At 42.7% G+C, this 18,725-nt stretch overlaps 1 protein-coding gene across 11 annotated transcripts in view; it reads right to left on the reverse strand.

Moving 5' to 3' along the window:
- Window positions 1-18,725, reverse strand: part of ERR (estrogen-related receptor) — a 132,914-nt gene that overhangs the window by 101,597 nt on the left and 12,592 nt on the right. For 2 of the 11 annotated variants that reach the window (XM_086968295.1, XM_086968284.1), the window contains exon 2: window positions 7,988-8,093. The exons of 8 other annotated variants lie outside the window; for them this stretch is intronic. The gene's annotated coding sequence lies outside the window, so the exon portion shown is untranslated. Of the gene's footprint in view, window positions 1-7,987; window positions 8,124-18,725 lie in introns of all 11 variants that reach the window. One more of the 11 variants, XM_086968293.1, reaches the window with a different exon arrangement.

Here is an 18,725-nt window from a genome sequence, read left to right on the forward strand (position 1 = left end):
ACTTTTCCATGAACAAAACGAAAAGCCCTACGACAGAGATTACAGGTAATGTTTAAAGTAACACTTCGAACAGCAAACAACAATCAAATCAGAACAGCAGCCTTTTCCAATGTGTGTACTTTGTTACGTTTGATATTGCTTTTCTATTACACGATGACATGCGCGTATGTGTCCAACATGGCGTTAAAACGTCATTATTATGTCCAACGTTATAAAGCCTCTAAATATAATTATTTTATGTTATACTATATAAAGAGTAATAAAATACCCATACCTTCTGGAGTGGCATGACTTGTACGGCCTTCACCCCAATAAAGTCTAGATCTTATTTGCCCTGCTCACAGCAAACATGTCCACAAACGATCGCAAGTTCTCTGTTCTCTTGGCTCACTGCTTTTACAAATAGTGTACTATATTATTTACGCGGAACTCATTTCGAGTTTGTGTGAAGCAGTAGTAATCGTAGTTTCTGCAACTTGATTTAAGCTAAAATCTACTGACGGATGAGTTCATCAATACCAACAACGTTAGATGACGACACAAAATGATGATCAATTTATTGATAGGTATAAGGTCGGTTGAATCGCTCACAGCTATAACAATTATTATTTGTCTGCCAGTGTCCAACGTTAGCACGAAAGGGCAGGTGCCATTGTGATAAGGTGGTTCGGACTGCACCGGGCCTTTTTCCTGTTGCACCTGTTGTTCGTAGGCCGCTTTCGTTACGGCTACAGCGAAACGGATGCAGCGGCGAACATACTGGACATTGAGGAGGACCTAGTGGACGAATTACGTCAGGCTTAGCGTCCAAAACTTAAGCGTTCCTTACCCGAAAAAACTATGGAGAGGCAAGCGCGATGCTTGGACCTTTAGTTAAATATTTCGTCCCTACCTATAATCTACACATACCAACGCACATAGATATATACATCTGCTCAATGTACAACTCGTAGTACGTCTGTCCTCGAAGCCCAAAGACTGTTATCCCTAGCCGCTCAATTCACAGCAATCGATCGATTAAAGCGAACCCCCTCCATTTCGCTATTATTACTTATGGGGTCAGCTCGAAAGCGGGGGTTCCTGGTTTAGTCCAGCTTTTTGATACACAAGTCATGCCAACATAATGCTATTTATGGAAGGGAACAAGGCAAGTCACACAAGTATCCTTCCGTACTTGTGGCACTATGATCATATTAACTCATTACCGTTAAGAAAAATGTTACCCTAACAAAGATCACCATAAATCGAAAACGTAGCTTATCTAATCATTTGAAACGTATTTATAAAGCAATATATACATTTTCGAGCGTCCTTTTTGCACTCACTTAACAAGAGACGTACTTATTTAAAGAAATGTAAGAGAAATGCATCATGCTTTAACAGAATATAGCTCTATCTTCAGACAATCAGCAGAACAATTTATAACTACTAGTTACTTTGTGCTTCCAACCATAAAGACCGATAAGAGATTTTAACAAAGTTTACTTTTTTTTTTACGAAAGACACTCAAGCGAAAAATTACAGTAAATATGTGCGCATTGTAGTAGGCACATTACGTATTTCGTCGGTTAGTTTCTTCCCTACTATAAATACACACGCTATGCTAAAATGCATCATGGTTCCTGCCACTATCAGTCATGGTCGGCAATAGCATCCTCTCAAATTTGCTCACTATGTCTGACCTAATACAACAAAAATTACCAGTTACGCAATTAATCAGTTACGCAATGTTATTAATGAGTTAACGAACGCAGTATTATAGTTATCAGTAAGGCCCCCTCCTCTTTGCATCCCATCCCACGCACGTGGGGCCCCCTATAAAAACTATCTCACTATTTGTTGCAATGGATCACAATATCGCTTCTGTCCTCTTAGAGCATTTGTTCCGAAAAGAAAAAGGATGCAATCGAGGAAACGGAACAGAGCAAAGGGAGCAGCCATAATGTCATGAACAGTGACGCAAAGTCATTGTCAACGCGGGGGCGAGCCGATACAGCGGTATACCCCATACCCTTATGTCAGGCAGCTCGCTAATCGTTACGCTACTCATTCTGCTGACGTTGACGATTAGAATACTTATACTGGTAACGAAACGGTTCGGCGGCTATGGAGAAACGGCAACTTCGTGTCCGAGGCTTGATGTCTTCAACTTACCGGGTGCAGTATGAACTACCAATTGATTTCATCGACAACTCTATACATATGTAGCCTAAGCGAACAGCTATCAACAACGACGTGTTGATGAATGTAATCAACGAGTTCGCGCACCTAGAAGAAATATGGTATAATCTGCTGTTACTTTTTCAGCTTTACAAAAACCAGGGGCGGCAAAGCGGCGGAAAATAAATTCGCAGGTCAAGCAAACAAACCACCAGCCGATGACACCCATTGACTCTCCTGTACCTTATGAGCGCGTTGCTTTGTCTAGATATTCTAATGCTTACAGACAGGTTGGCGGTGAGGACAGGTGCGGTAACTGTCACCCGGAAAGGGATGAGGACACACAGCGGACATGCGAACGGCCGAATAACCAGCAGCGGCAATTGTGGTACCAGCTAGAGCAGTATATAATCACATCGTTGTGGATAGTATCGTCGGTGGCGCCACGGCTGCTACCGATGTACTCGGCTTAACGGCGCCACCGCTGTAACGAGTATTGCTTAGCTGCAGTCTGTAGCTCCATTTTCTATCCGCCCCAGTCCTTATTTTTTGCCCCTGACACTTCACGGACTGTAAACGTTTCTGGCATTAGATGACTGTAAGAACACTGCGCGAATGAATGTCCACTATACTCGCCCGAGCAGTCCATTAGCATAGGAAGAGACTGAAAAAAACAGATGCCGGCTAATAGATAAACGAACGACAAAAAATACGGCGCCACCCTCGAAGGACGAAAGACGGTATCCGCCAGGATCACACGATAATGGCGAGGTCCTTTTTCGACCAGTTACTCATCTCATTCGTTACAGACAGAGAAAACAGCTGTCACCATGATAGAACGTAGAAGCGTATTATTCGTCACCACAAACATCTTATTCGAAAGCACGACAGAGCCATATTTCTGACGAGTCCACTCCCTTCGCCTGCTGCTACTGCTGTTATCGTATACGCAGGTCCTGACGATGTTAACAGCAGCACCGCTGCTACGCTATCTTAATACGTTAGTTCTTCATTACGCCTTTGGGTATGTAAGTGCTTGGGCTCCCTTTGACACACTGGCATGGCTGTATCGTATATCCGGCGTAACAGCCGCACGGTGTCTTCCATTTTTGCCTTTAAGTTCCTTATTGCAACAAAGCTATGCCATGAGGCCAGCATTTCTGTGATGTGTCACCCGTGACCGCTGAACTACAATGCCATAAATCACTGGGCGTGAGGCAACATTCAGCAATTCCAAAGCTGTTAGCGTGTGCCGTTGTGAGGAACAGCAAGAAGCTCCGACTCTGTCGTTGAATAGATAATGTTATAGACAAACTCAGGCTGAGAGAAAAAAAGTTATGCATCAAATATGTTATGAGTCTAAATCTCGATTATGACATTTGAAATAGTCGATTAATTTCAACGCACTAGACTATTATTACTTGTATTGTTCTGTCTGTTATACTAATCTACCCTTAGCAACATCCAATGTGATCTAGGTTTTCTGTTTGCTACGAGCCTAAAGGGTATGCACCTACCTAAATGAAGCTCACAGTATGCACTTAAGCTTAATCACTTAATTTAAGCCTCACTGAAAGCTCAGAGCTGTAGGTGCCCTACAGCCAGCCTTACGACAGCAAGAAAGGGGGTGAGAAAGTGACACGAACGTTGGAGAATCTAAAGCATCGGGACTGCAACACCGCGTGTGTACCCAGTGAAGCCCCCACGTAATTAAGCGGATGGCAAAGCCGGACTGAAATAACAGAAGTTACCCCTCTCACATAATATACGATTTTGCTCGAACACTTTGTCGCTTTTTTATTTACCTGTTGGTGTCTATATGATAAGGACACACCACGGCAACAACCAGTTACAGTAAGAATAACATAACAAGGCCTTATTATACGTTCAACAATGCATTAATGCAGTAAGTATACGAATGTGCCAGGCATATACATGTCTTGCTATACGACTTGGATCACTGCGAACAACATTGTCCTAACCCGTTCCCAGCTCACCGAACCTCCAATTAGGGTAAAGTGGGAAAGAAACAATCACACACATAAATGCCGTCCTGTAACCAACTAACGAACGGAAAAGAAACGCGACACCCCAACGCAGCAAGCTGACGGAGCCACGGATGACCAACCACGTAGACGCGATACGAAAACCCCTGGTCGAGAGCCACTTTTATAGGCCTAACCTGGGCCTTTGGTGCAATACTCTTGCGCTGGTTCAGAAATAACAGTGGCAGTAATAATAGAAGCAGTCGAAGGGGGAGACGAATATGGAGTTTTTGGCTGGAAATAGACGCAGCGCTATACGCACGACTTGTATTACCGAATGGCCGTGTCTCAATACCTGATTGCTGGCTGTGAAATATAAGAACGACGGAGATCTGAGCTTATGCCGTCGGTCGCTGTGGGGCCTGTCGCCGAGGCTGCAGCCCCACTTTTCGCAAAAGCGAGAGCAACGAGCGGACTTGGTACGGTAGATGGCGGATTATGTGTGGCTACAACTTTATAGGAGAGTGGCGAACGGTTTAGTGAAGCAGACCATTTCCGATGTCAATATTGCCATGCTATTGCGTGCCCTGCTACACGTGAGATCCTTACGACATAAACTAGTCGGAAATTTCTGCCGACCAGCCAGACGGAACGCTCCGAACTACTAGAGATATCAGACGTACGAAAAACAAACCAGTTCTACCACGACCCTCAACGCGATTATTCGCAATTGTTGTTACAGGAAGCTCGCCACTAAAATGAACAGTACTCAGTTCCCTTGCCTCGTCGCCACACAGGAGAATTCCCGTTTCAGCTTAAGTAACCTAACGGACGAAGATCACTGGTCGCCTATGCCTGCCTTGCTGTGGTGCTCAACATCGCTGTTTTAGTCCACCTCTAGGTGATTTGTTGTTTCCGATTTTTATGAACTCATTAGGAATGTCACTCAAAGGACTGACTACAATAATTATAACAAGTACAATATATGATAATTTCCTTCGATCTGCGAAAGGCCTAGGATTTAGGAAAGCTACGTCCGCGATGGCATGTCCACACAAAGGGTTGCTATGAGCGTTCCAGACATCGAGCGTTAGACAACAATGACGTCAAATAACAAACAACATACTTTTCGAGGATGTTCGATGAGGCTGCTAGTACTAATAGACTCGCCAACGTCGACCTGCCCTACTCCTTACGTGATTCCATTACTTACTTCTTATTCGTAACGCGTGTCCCCGCATGCCTACTGACATCTGCTTTTTAGGGGGCAACATAGGCAGCGCTGCCCCTGTCGAATGCTAGATAAAATCATGTCTCAAGAACTTCTCTCCCTTCTGGAGCCCCTTCAGGCGAACTAACTTCGCTGTTGATCGGAGAGCTAATATGTCTTTTACATGTTACCGTTGTCATTGAACCCTTGACCCCATATTAAATCGGTCGACGACAAACTAAAAGCTCAACTGCAAATCGACGCCGGCATTTTAGCGGATGCCTAAAGGGTAGTGGCTTGAACTTCGCTTCGTTCAAATGTGTTATGTAAAGTAACATTATCTGACAGTAAATTGAATTCAATTGCTTCAATCAATGTTTGTCATATAATAAAATGTTTTTCTTAATTATATGCCACATCGCATGATTTAGACACAGCAGCCGATCGTGTGGCGTCTTCTCTGGTAGATTGGTTGAGCAGTAAGCCCGCATCACTCTGCTATTTGTCAACTGATTTTTTGACTTGGTTGCCGTTTGTTTGAAACCTTCGGCTTTACATAGCTGTTTTTAATCTAGAATCTAGAAATATATAGACAACTCGTACAGCAAGAATAGAGAGACAGTAAAAAACATACACAAGAGACCACGGATTTTTATGTTTCAGCCTTATTGCTTTCTATGGAACAAGACCGATGTGAAAGGCGAGCATCTCTCCAAGGTAGCCTTAGCGGGAGGACTAGAACAGAAAAGCCCGCTTTTTGGCTTAGACATGCTGCAGCGAAGAGGACTATACGGTGCTTACAGCCTACAGCGCCATGCTAGTTTTGCTGCGTTCTAGTAAAATGGAATGCTGTAAAAGGTGACCGTGTTCTTTCTAAGCCCTGTTCTGTGTTCTAGATCCTGTATAGCAGGAAATACAAGTTTCCAAACTGGCAATATTTACAGCACGGCGATAAGCAGGTTGTGGGCTGCCCGGGCCTAGCAAACACTAGTACGAACTAGCATGCTATACTATAATAGACTAGAAATGGGCTTTATTCAAAATAAGCACGCTGTGGCATACAGAAATACAGTAAAAGCTAACAAACTAACGAAGACGTTGTGTGTTTCTTGACTGCCGATTAATTCGTTCTACGGTCCAACCTAAACAGTATTGTTATATACCTGTGATAAACAGGTTCCAAAACATCGTGTTTGGTAAGTCCTAGTTGCAATAAAGGACATCGCTAATAATGGCACTAGAGAAGAGCGGCTTGGCAAAGTGTGTCATTGGAGTTCGTCGACACGCAAACAAACAGTGTCACTCATGAAATGATTTTATACATCTGTTGTGTGCGGTAGATATGTTTATTTCTGTATACGGAGGGTATTACGTGGGGTGCTTAAAGTATTACGTGGCCTCGTGTCACAGGGCACTGCTGGATATTATGCATAATAATGGTTAATAGGTAAAGCCACGATTCTGGAAACGCTAATAGATTGCCTATGGAACTAATAGGATTAACATATTCTGCATTTAAGTGCTGATATTTCCTGCGTAATAAAACGTCAAGACAAAAGTTTTGTATCCTAGTTGTGGCCTTTTCGAGCCTATCAACTCAAAGAAAAATGATGCTTTAAAACCAAATATACATGCACAGTAGAAGCCACATGTGTAGGCTTGTCTTTTAAATAACTACTGTATTTAATTCCTTAAAAATAACTCTCATTCTCTCTCTCGATCTCTTTATATATATATATATATGTTTTTTTTGCACCAACCGTTCTTCGTGGTTGATCTAGCCCTAAAAAAGATAAATTTAATATTATTGATATCTAATAATGTTGATTGATGAGTAAGAATCATCATGTATATACGTATTTTCCCGAGAGCAGATTCTTTAAGATTAACAGAATGGTACGACAAGATAACCATCCTTTTTACTATGGTGCAAACGACACACGAAAATGTCGAAACGTTGAGTTTTATCTACACCAGGAACTGTCCGCTTATTAACTGCAGATCACATCCCTGGGACCTTCGACATATTAAGCATCCCGGAGCTTTTGAAGTCGCAGAATCAGATACGCCCATACACATTCGAACTGTTGTTCCGAAGGCGAGGTTAATCTAATTTAAGTTGAAACTCATTAGCTTAGAGCGCACAGGCCGCTCTCCGTTAATCGCCTTAAGTATGACATATTTACCGTTTCTTAAATTTTTAAAGGGTTGTCTTGATTGCTTGAAATTGACATACACGTATTTCTGTAGCTACATCTATTAGAATTACGATCTGGCACGGGTGATGATCACTTGGAAGATGGCGTTTTTACCTTCAACCTTTCTCCCGTATTGTCCGCATCGCTACTTTACAATGTTAACCAAACGAAGGAAATGGCTTCAGCGGTTCTCCAATTATTCTCTAACCAGTTGGGTTATAACTTACTGTTATTATGCTACTGTGTTCCCCTTTCTTTGTAAGTAAAACGTACTCATAATTATTCTGAAACTTATGACGCAAACGATATCATGCAACTAACTATGTAAGCCAAAATGCCTCGCCATCCGTATTTTTATCACTCATACACACATTTCTATTACTATTGTAAAAAAAAAAAAGAGTGTGCAAGTACGAGAACAGCTCCGTACTCACTTTTGAAATTTTAAAGCATTCTCCCGTTTGCTGTCTGCAGAGATGTCTTGTAACACGTAAAAGCCAACAACAAGAAGTATCCAATACGGGGTCGATGACAATCACCCTGAATGACATGTTGTCTATCATTAATAACCTTAAAACAAATTCACAGGCTCTATATTAAGATACACATTGCTTATACAATAGAATACGCCATAGACATTTCACGGTGATCCTTTCTCTCCCACAAGCGAAACTAGTGCTATTGAGCTTCGACTAGAATTTTGCAATTTTAGCAGTCTCAGTTAATTGCGGTATAGGGTCGCGATTTGGGCAAGTTGCGTTGTCAAGGCGGTAACGGAACGGACGGACGGACGGACGGGGGGTATGGTAGCGTGCACCTGTCGCAATTAATACGTTGACACGCGTTGTGTGCATACAAATGTACATACTGTACGAAAAAAATTAATAACGAAGGACAGCCGAAAGCAATGGAAGTGGTGAGGAAGGGGGGGGGGGGGTAATTGTTTTTTAGGTGATTAATTTTTTTCAGTTGGAAATCTTGTTCTAACCATGGTGCACCGAAGATAGCGGCTGAATAGCAATAATCGTACTCGATGCACTGCTGATACGAACCGGGTCAAACGACACCGGCAAACAAACGCACCGAGAAGTTGCGGGGCTCCTTTAGTTAGGCCTAGTCATGGTGGTCACCACTATGGTTACCCACGATGGTGACCATCCGGATCAACCCGGATTAAGCCACCGGGCAGCGGCGAAAGTTACATTTGTCTCGAGACTGATACAGCAGGCGGAAGTCTCGCAACAAAACTGCAAGCGGTCTCTCTTCCGTTTACACGCACATAAAAAAACATCCCATTCCTATTTGTTTCCATAGTGGGGATAGTAGCGCGGTCGTTTTGATATTGAAACGACTTTTGCTGCTTTGCAGGCTCGAATATAGCAAAACACGAAAAGCAATGTTTTACTATGTTTTGATACGTATCTCACCATCGATATACTCGCGTCGATAATCTATTAAAGAATCTATCCTTTTTGGTAGCAAAAACAGGCACGCAGTATCGGTAGTAGCGAACTTCATATTGATAATGTCACACACAAAAAAGAAAGTGAGAGGATGGTTTAGTGATAACGTGTTTGCCCATAAGCCCTAGAGACACACGTAAATCGTATCTAAAGTACTGGCAAAAGGACGGCGCTGATGAACAGGCTGCTGATTCGATGCGTTGTCTAACGATGGTTCTGGGTATAAAAAGATTAAGAAGTGCGAGCTGGGTTATTGTAGCAGACGAACCAGGTGACAAGTGGTTAAGTTCTCTCAAAAGGATAAAGTAGCATCAGTTATCCAAACAACAACAATTAAATAATATTGTTATAACCGTGATGCATGAATGAAGTTTTATTGTTCAACTGATTTCAATATAAACCAGGAGGGGCTGCAAAAAGGACAAAACATACTATTCAAATGAATGACTAACGAGAGAGCGATTTAATTAGAGGGGACCATCGTGTTTCAGCTGCATTCGTATTGGTCTGGCCTCATAAAACTTTGGGTAAATTCCGAGGAGGCGGTAGGCGCGCCCAATAGCCGTCCAACAAGACGTTGTCAAAGACGAGCCATTATTAAACAAAGATGTCGGCTACTTCACAGTCACACTAAATCTTTATTACCGTTCTCTAAAGTTTCAAGCCATTTATATAGTTGCAAGGCCAACGAGGTTCACACATTCAATGAAAAAAACACCATTCTGTATGAAAGTTACCATTCTGATTTTTTTCTAGCATTAGATTTCAGCAGTGTTTATCATTTTCCCTTTTCAGATAGTATTGTCCCCCCCCCCCCCCCCACCCCCCAACAATATGCACAGCGATGAGGTAAACTGATTCGTCAGAATCTCTGGCTGAAACAGGCGCTCCAATTACGTTCACCTGTGTAGTGGCTTCAACAATGGCTGTACGACCACCTATACAATCCTACGACAACCAAACAGTCAGTCGTCCAATCCGCTCCAGATATTAGCTCAGCCGGCCAACCGGAAGACACGTTGCCCCAGCCAACATAAGAGGAAAACTCAGCTGAATCAGGGAACGGCATGCACGTTCATTTCTCTCTTCTCAAACCCTTTCGTCCTCGGCTAAAGCCGTTTTATCTTTGTTTCCGTTTCATTCCGCCCTAACGCGACCAGCAATAACACACGGTCATCAAGATTTCTATGGCCTGTTCGCGATACGCGCGACCCATGTCCACACGCGCCCGCCATGCGCACACGCGAATATTTTGTACACCCTCAAGAATCCCTTGGCCGTCTCTTGATCAAGTGGCAGGAAAATGGGGATTTAGAAGACCACTATAGGTTCGCGATTGTTCAATGTGTGTGTGTATGCTGCCAGACTATGCGTCCGTCTGCTCGTTAAACATACGAACTCATATGGTAGCGTAGTTTGTACCGGGAGCGACACAGAAGCAGCACGGAGCCACCTGTTATTGAACAGGTGTGAAAGGAACAAGAAGTGCTTTCGAGTAGAGAAGCCTCCCGTTTACGCAAATACTCCTGCATATCGCACTGGCACAGGGCGAGGTTGAAAGAGTCCCCCCTCCCCCTCCCCCTCCCGAAGACAGCGGCTAGTGGAATGGTTGTGATGAACATTTTAGGCGGACCAACAACGACAGCAGCAGTCACTGCCTTGTCTTCTATTCTTTTCACTTTTCTTTGGATTTTCTAATGCGGCCTTTGAGCCACCGTTAGCAGGTGCTTTCGCGGCCTCGTCCAGTCTGCCACTTCTCCTCTCGGGGCCTTCAATAACCACTGCCCAACCACTAGAACTGTAGTACCCGTTCCCTCTAAAATAAGTGTTCTCATGCTGAAGGCGCTTTGAAGCAGCGCAGTTTCTGTCCATACCACCTTTCCCTTTCCTTGCTTACACCTTTTGAACACGCTTGCACTTTTAGTGTAAGCCTTACGGCTGCCTAGTCCAACCATTTCCGAAATCGATCAGCCTAAATCAGCCGGAGACGCTTCTTCTCTGGCCGCTACTTTTAAACTTTCTCATTTACTGCTTACCACGATCAAGCTTACTGTAGCTGCAAGTGTTTTTATCGGTCCTATTTTTTCGATCCACATCCAAGGCGGCCTTCCAGTTTCGCCCTTATGGGAGACCGAAAGCGTGAGAAATACTATGGGTGACTACCGCAGCGAGTAGAGCCTCCTTTTTTTACATAGTTCCTATAAATCATTACTATGCCTGTTGGTGCGTGATTTAACATCCGTGCCAAATAAGGATAAGACGGTCCAGGTATCCCTGTGGAGTCGCCACCTTGTAATAAAATGTAATAAGGACCTTTTCGTAAAATACATAATATACGAAGAAGAGCGCATGAAGTACATTTGCCCTTTAGGGTAGTAATAGGTATCAAATGCAAACGAGCAGAAGTGCTTTGCTCAACTCCAACAGTGCAATTTTGGTACTGGTCATACTAATATATAATCATAGGCGACTGCGACTCGCACTTTTGGGTCAACCTATTTCAAACGTATGGAGAGTATCAAACAATACATTTGTATTCACCAAAAGAACATATGCATAACAATACCAAGCCGTTTTTATACTATTAAGAAAAAACATGTTTGCAAAAAGGGGCCACATGAAATAACGCAATGTTGTGCCTACCAAGGCTTGACCTGTCTGAGTCAGCCAGAACGTTTAAAAGCCATTTGTCAAGCAACTGTCTTTTAGACACATAAATACTACCTTCAAGTTTCAAAATGAATATATAATATTTTTCTGCTTACTGGTCCTACATGCTTTTGTTACTCGCGCCAAGCGAAACCAATAGCAAGGAAACGTGACTATATTCATCATATCCGCTTCTCTGGTATCTTGATAATCCCTAATCACGTAAATGGTCCTACGCTATCAGCTGAAACACCCTGTTCGTAAAAGAAGCTTGCAAAAGTGTTCTAATATCTATCGCGATCCTATGGGACGAACGATATGAGTATCGTTTGGGCGTTCAGTCCCTTCATAAACTCTCTTCCACAGTATGTTTGTTAATATAGAGCTAGAAGAGTGACCACGTCTGCACTATATCTACGAGGGAATAAGTGGCCGACAACGTTTAAAGAACAACGGCACCATAACACGCACGTTGCTGTATTTGAATATTGTACTCATTTATGCTCCGGCCGATAAGAAGATTCATACCAAGAAGAGTACTATTAACTGAAAATCAGTCGATTTCTATCCTGCGCGAAGCACTTTCTCATTGTTATGAAAAATTGGACAGAGTTCCAATCCTCTGTTTATCGTATAGATACCGATATCGTATAGCACTAACCTATATTTTTCAATGGGTAGATGGCATCGGACGGACATCCAGCATCTTGACACCTAACAGTTGCAATGGGCAACGTCATTTCGATGCTATTCCACGATATGATATAAGGTTGTCGCGTAGGACTCTTCTAAAAAGCAGCAGATGTCTTAGTACCGCACGTAAAAACCCGTTTTGCCCGCCGTTACAGTTGGCTGATAGCTTTTCTGGCTCAGGCTCCTTCAAGACTCCCCACGTCCAGTCGTCAACCAGTCTAAGCAGCTTCTGATGTTCTGTCAGTACCGGTTCAGTGTCTGTGTCCGTCTGGATTGGGTACGCGTCGATGCCATTTCTAAACAATGAACGGGTTCGAACAGTCCGAATCTTACGCACCCGACGCCAATGGAACCCGCCCAGTATCAGCTGACAGATGCCACGCTCAACACACAGTCGTCCTGCATATATATTCTTCCATTTTTCCCAGGACCGCTTGGACATGCAATCAGCCGAGTGCTGAGAGCTCGTGGTTATATAGACAGGATAGCGGGCGAATCCATCCGATAAGCAACGTTTTCACGTAACACTAAGCGTGGGCATGACCCTGCCGTAACATGTAGCTTATGGTCACCGATCGCTGGACGCCACTGCAATGAAGCAAAATTGTACGGAGGGCGAGCTCCAGACAGACGCACAGACAAAGAGATGGCTACGGACGGATGGATACAGACAGAACTACAAGGAATTCGATCGTCATTTATTCGGATAACTTATCAGAATGGGGAATCGGATAAATGTACCACATTAAATGGCCGTTTATCAATACTATGTTTTTGCGCCAGGCTGCGTGGTCGATCGATATCACTGTGATAAAAGCAGCTCACGATAGACTATCGCTATAGCAGAAAGAATAGCTTGAGGAGATACTCGTAATGGCATTTTGGTTTGTTACGACTGAGCTCATGCCGCTACTACTAATGCTAATGGTCGAACTGGCATTGCCACCGACGATTGGCTTTATGGTGACCACTTTAATAAATGTCTATGTCACCATCATTACGTGTACGATTGTTGCTCACTTCACATTGTGTGAAAGAGAATCGACGGTTTCAAGTGAATGTTTCTAGGTATAGATAGAAACTGAATTGTCGATTTAGCAAGCGAGCTGGCCCCCGAGCTCACACACTGACTGATCTTACTACCCACTGATCACAGGCTAACAGAATGTATTCGGAGGAAAGCGCGTGACTTGACAGCGACTACTACTAAGATTACATTCAGTGGGGATAGTCGTAAGACGATGGGGCAGCGGGGTCTGCACCAAAAGAGAACGGTGCCTCGTGGCGCAGAGAAATATTACTAACTGAAGCGGTAGAGATGGGCTAGCATCGCAGGGGCCCAACCGCTCGACGGTTATTTATAATATTTCCATTGATTTCGATATGATAACAAACAGAGCCGACCACCAGAGTGAACGGAATGACACCATTTGCATTTTATAGAGCTTCGACTGGCGTACAGCCAGATATGGACAGTGTGCTTTAAAGTTCGGACCGGCGAAGAAATTTGGCTGAAGTTGAGCAGAAGTTTAGACAAATCGACTTGCAGGCAGGACAACAAGCTTAAACAGAAAGCTTTACTTAAGGCTGAGTGTACAACATGCGCCGTTCAATGCTTCAACAAATGATAATAGTGCTTTTAAAAAGCCTAATAAACTCCGTCGGTGGCGCACTGTCCTTTATCTACTTATATAATTGATCGCGCTTTGTTGTCGACAGTAACCATATATGGACGAAGCTGTACGAGCGCCATGTTTAGGTGATACATTTTAATGCAGAAATCAAAACTAGACATAATCAAGCCATATAGAACATATATCACAGACGTAATACGACCGCGTACACATGATTGGCTTAAGTATCAACATCACAAATGGCTAGGAATAGTAGTAAAAATGGTCGTTTCGCCGGATTAGAGACTACCACGAGCACTTTATACTTACTTTAACCAATCTGTTCGGCCTGGGGAAGGGGATGTAGAGACATTAAACTATAAGGGGCGATAGCCTGCGGCGACAAATATCGGTAGCTGCATTGACACGCTACAGAGTCATGAAAAGGTATGGCCTAGTAGTCGCATGGCACACGAGCGTCCACACATCTACGGTCAATCTGAATGTACGTGATTACCACACCTGGCCATTTCCAGCAGAAGCAAGATATAGATAGACGCAAGGCCATACATGCGCAGGTTACTGTTTCCACCACGACGACATAGGACGAATGGGTAATCATGGCTGGTTACTGTATCAGACTAAAACCAGCAGACTGAAGTAGACTCAAGTGAATGGAAGATCACACAAGGACCCAAGGAGAGCCAAAAAATTAAAATTAATATAAGGACAACGAAAAAGAAGGGTAATAGAAAATGTTATTATTGTTTAGCGATTAGATGGGCTGGAAGGTTGGTTTCAAATATTTCATTAGGTATTATGAACTTAAATGTGTATAGAGAAGGCGTGAATGTGGACGTAGGTCTGCGTGACCATGACCTCTACAGATCTGCGCATATACGTGAAATTACTTGGCGATGTAGGAAAGTTTCTATGTTAAATGGTGAGACGTGATCAAAACAAAATCGTATCTTGCTCATGAAAACATGCACCGTCTCCTATTGATCCATGAATTGACAAACTACGAATTGGCTACAGGAAAACGTGTCCCAACGTACTACGAGGAAATGATGAAAAGCTTGAAGGAGACAAGCTAACGATTTCTGCCCCAAAAAAAACGGTGCGGAGCTAATTTCATACCGATCTGAATATTTATATCGCTCATCGTGGGGAACCCGCTCTCTTTCAAATATGCGAGGCCTAAAACTGATTGGGATACTACTATTCCAGCCCTTTTGTTAGATCTAATGTTCTCCTTGTAACACCTATGAGGATTACAGGCATTATACAACATAAAATCTTAACCGCCATAATGCTAATACACAAGCCTCACGACGTTTCAGCTCTTTTGTACGAGTACAATTTGTTGTACAAACAAATTGTACGAGTAAACAGTTGGACAACTTCTTCTTTTCCGAGACTCCGCTAGCATTGTTATATATATATATATATATCCGTATATACTTCCAATGAAGCTGTGCCGTGAAATCTACGACGCAAGCGTCTTAATTGACGCCTCTCCATCACGTTACTACAGGCCTGACATAACGACTTTTTTTTTTTTTTACTTTGGTGATAAGTTTATCCTTGTCTGCTGCTTATGTTACAGGAAGGATGAAGATGAATTTGTTTTGAAAAATGAATGCACCTTTCCTTTTCGACTCTCTGTTCAACTTATTCATGCCTTACTTGTAGTGCGAGCACTTATAATTTTCCTGCAAGTTCTCAAAACAAGGTCGGCCGAATGACAAGACATCAAACGATGATAGGATACGACACGTAGGTGAACAAGGTCGAAACTGGGCCCTTCTAATTTCCATCTTGTTTTGCCTTGTGGGTTTGTCTTAAATCCACAGTGTTTAATTATATAGAGAAGAGCGCACAAATTTCTCGACACAATTGGAATATATGAAAGAAATGGTGTACGTAGTAAAAACTGCATCTAAGCGTCTTGCTTTATCGGGTATTTACGCAATTGTACACAAAAATAGGAATCTGGGAATTTTGTCGAGCACAGCTGAACTCCACCTCTTGTAGAGGGAATGGCTTAACTACTGTATCAAAAACGGGTCGTTGATAAAATGCGGTGGTCACGCGTTTGTCCATGAATCTTATGGGCGTATGAGGTCCTTTAGATTCGCAGATGAACTTGAGCATATCCACATCCTGCAATAACAGCTCTAGACAACAATTAGGACAACAATTAGGAAACCGCAATTTTTAGCCCCGTTGTTTTTTGCCGCGGTAGCTGCCTCGTAAATTGTCTGTACCGAGTCTTCCACTGTGAGAGATTCCTAAAGCAATGTTACACAGAGGTACTACGGTCTATTGTTAAAGAAACAGCTCACAGTTCGTTATACTAGGATTTACTAACTACAAGTTCAGCCCAAAACTATTCAAGAGTCGCTTAGCTAAAAAAGTTTACTTTGAATAACCGGCTAGTTGCCTTCTTTTAATTTATTTTTTAATGATTTGTACAAATGTCAATAAAGACTGTTTATCGGCAACAGCTCTTTCAATGGTCACGGATGTGACACGTTTCTGTTTTTACGGCAGTGCATCGTTCTACATATACACTGTCCAGTGTGATACGGCGAAAATAACTGCACAGCTTCACACACCCATTATCGGAACGATAGCTGGCTTTTGTTTATGACATTACCGTGGGCAGTATCGATATTGAGAGACTGCATGGTTCCTTTCCATACGTTGTATATTCGTGCAATGCAAAAAGTGTGGTTAAATAAAAAAACAAAGCATTGGAATTGTTTACTTCAAGTGCTCCAATTGCTATTACGCTGCTGTTAGATCTTTACAGCTTTTACACACTGAACATATGCAGCATGTATCGACCAGTACAAAGGAAGCCCACGTGGCAGGAATGCACTGACTTATGTAGAGATTCTTAATGCATAGAGAAAGAGACTTCATTGCACTGAATAGATATGTTATCGTTGCATGCGAACAGTAACAGAGTAACTCCTTAAGTTATGACTCGTGAGCAATTCTAAGTTTCGGAATATAAACGATAAACACAAAAAATAACAGGTGAATAAAACAAAAACATTATTAGAACGTGGTATACAGGAGCGTACAATATGTCGGTGGACGTTTGTCTGTACATGATACACGTATGAATGAACATGTACGTGTTCTCGCTTGAACTAAACCTCGATTGTCATCAAAATCTGACATTAGAGCGCGTGAAGTCTGAATGCATAATTCGCGCACCAACACTACGACTATCTGAGTCCTTGAACTGTGCCTGATACTAGTGAGACTTCGCTGATTTCCGCAAAATGCGTTTATCAACTGAAGCTGTATCTTTCCGCTAAACGAATTTCTTTGAAATTAGCACAAAGCCATAGGTTGGCCGCGGAAGAAAAAGCAATAGAATGACTTTATTCAAGCCTAACTCGTATGGATCCTAATAAAATTATGCAAGTACGGAACATATTAGCTTAGAAAATGGAAACTGAAACACTGTTGAGACGTACATCTGTAGCTATTACGGACATTAAAAGAGCCCTTAAAGGTTGAAATAGAACTTCTGCGAATTACTGTTCTGAGATCTCTTTGATATTGTATAAAAAACAACATTTCTAAAAAAAATGCCGTTTTTTTTTTTGTCTGCATTGATACGTAACAGTTGGTGAATACACTGATGAAAAATTCTATTTAAAGATAGTCATAAACTTGCGAGAACGGGGCTGTTAGTACGCTCTTCGGAAAATGTATGCTACACAATTTAATAACAAGATTTAACTAATATTTATTACTCTAGCATTTGCCCTGACGTTAAACGTTTTTGACATATTCACCTTAAACTCTGCCTAGCTCATTCAGTGCCTTATGATCTTTCCGCTCTTTCGAGTGTACAGATCAAGTTCCACTTCCATCGTCAGAATTTTGTGAATCTACAGAACTTCCATAGTTTATCGTGATTTACGATTCCTAAACCGAATTCCTGTTGAAGACATTTTATTCAGCCAAGTGTATTCAGTACGCCTAAATAAGGCCCAAAAAAATCATCATCATCAATCTAACAATCTATCTTTATTCGACACTCCTTCATCCTATACGCCATAGGCCAAAAACTGTTGTTGTTGTTGTTTTAATTTCGAAAACCACCAACCACCGAAAACCATTACATCCACATGCCACTTTATATGCACAGTTGACTACGCGGATTCATTCCTCCCTCGCCTTCTGTCTTTCTCGTACACCCCCTCAACCTTATATTAGAAAAACTCAACGTTTCATATTTGTGATGATGATGATCTCATGTGAAGACGGCATGATGGCGGCTGCGTCCGCCGTTCAGTTTTCAGTTGCTTACTTTAGCGTCTCCTTTAAAAATTTTACTCGACTTCTTTAGTTATCCACAATGTTAGAATCGCTACGCCGTCGCCGTTCTGGCGGAAGGAAGGAAAACTAGTCGTGGTGCGTCTACTGTCTTCGCCGCCCGCTGTTGTTGATAGGTCGCTTTATACAAGAAAGCTTGCTCTCTACCGCCATTGCCAGCCTTGCGGTCAAGGCCAACGTCCATTGGCATCAACATCACCGCGATGAACAGCATCATGATCATCATGGACAGCGGCCATTGCCGCGTCCATCGTCAACATCTAGTGAACGACGTCCGGAGCGACGACGACTGGCCACTTGACGGGCCATAGAAAGGCGAGAGGAAAAATAGATAGATAGGCAGATACGTCGCGTCGCGTAAAAGGAGCCGCGCGCACTGGAGCGTCTAT

This window comes from Varroa jacobsoni, unplaced genomic scaffold, assembly GCF_002532875.2.
Source record: "Varroa jacobsoni isolate VJ856 unplaced genomic scaffold, vjacob_1.0 scaffold_43, whole genome shotgun sequence".
Taxonomy (NCBI): Eukaryota; Metazoa; Arthropoda; class Arachnida; order Mesostigmata; family Varroidae; genus Varroa; species Varroa jacobsoni.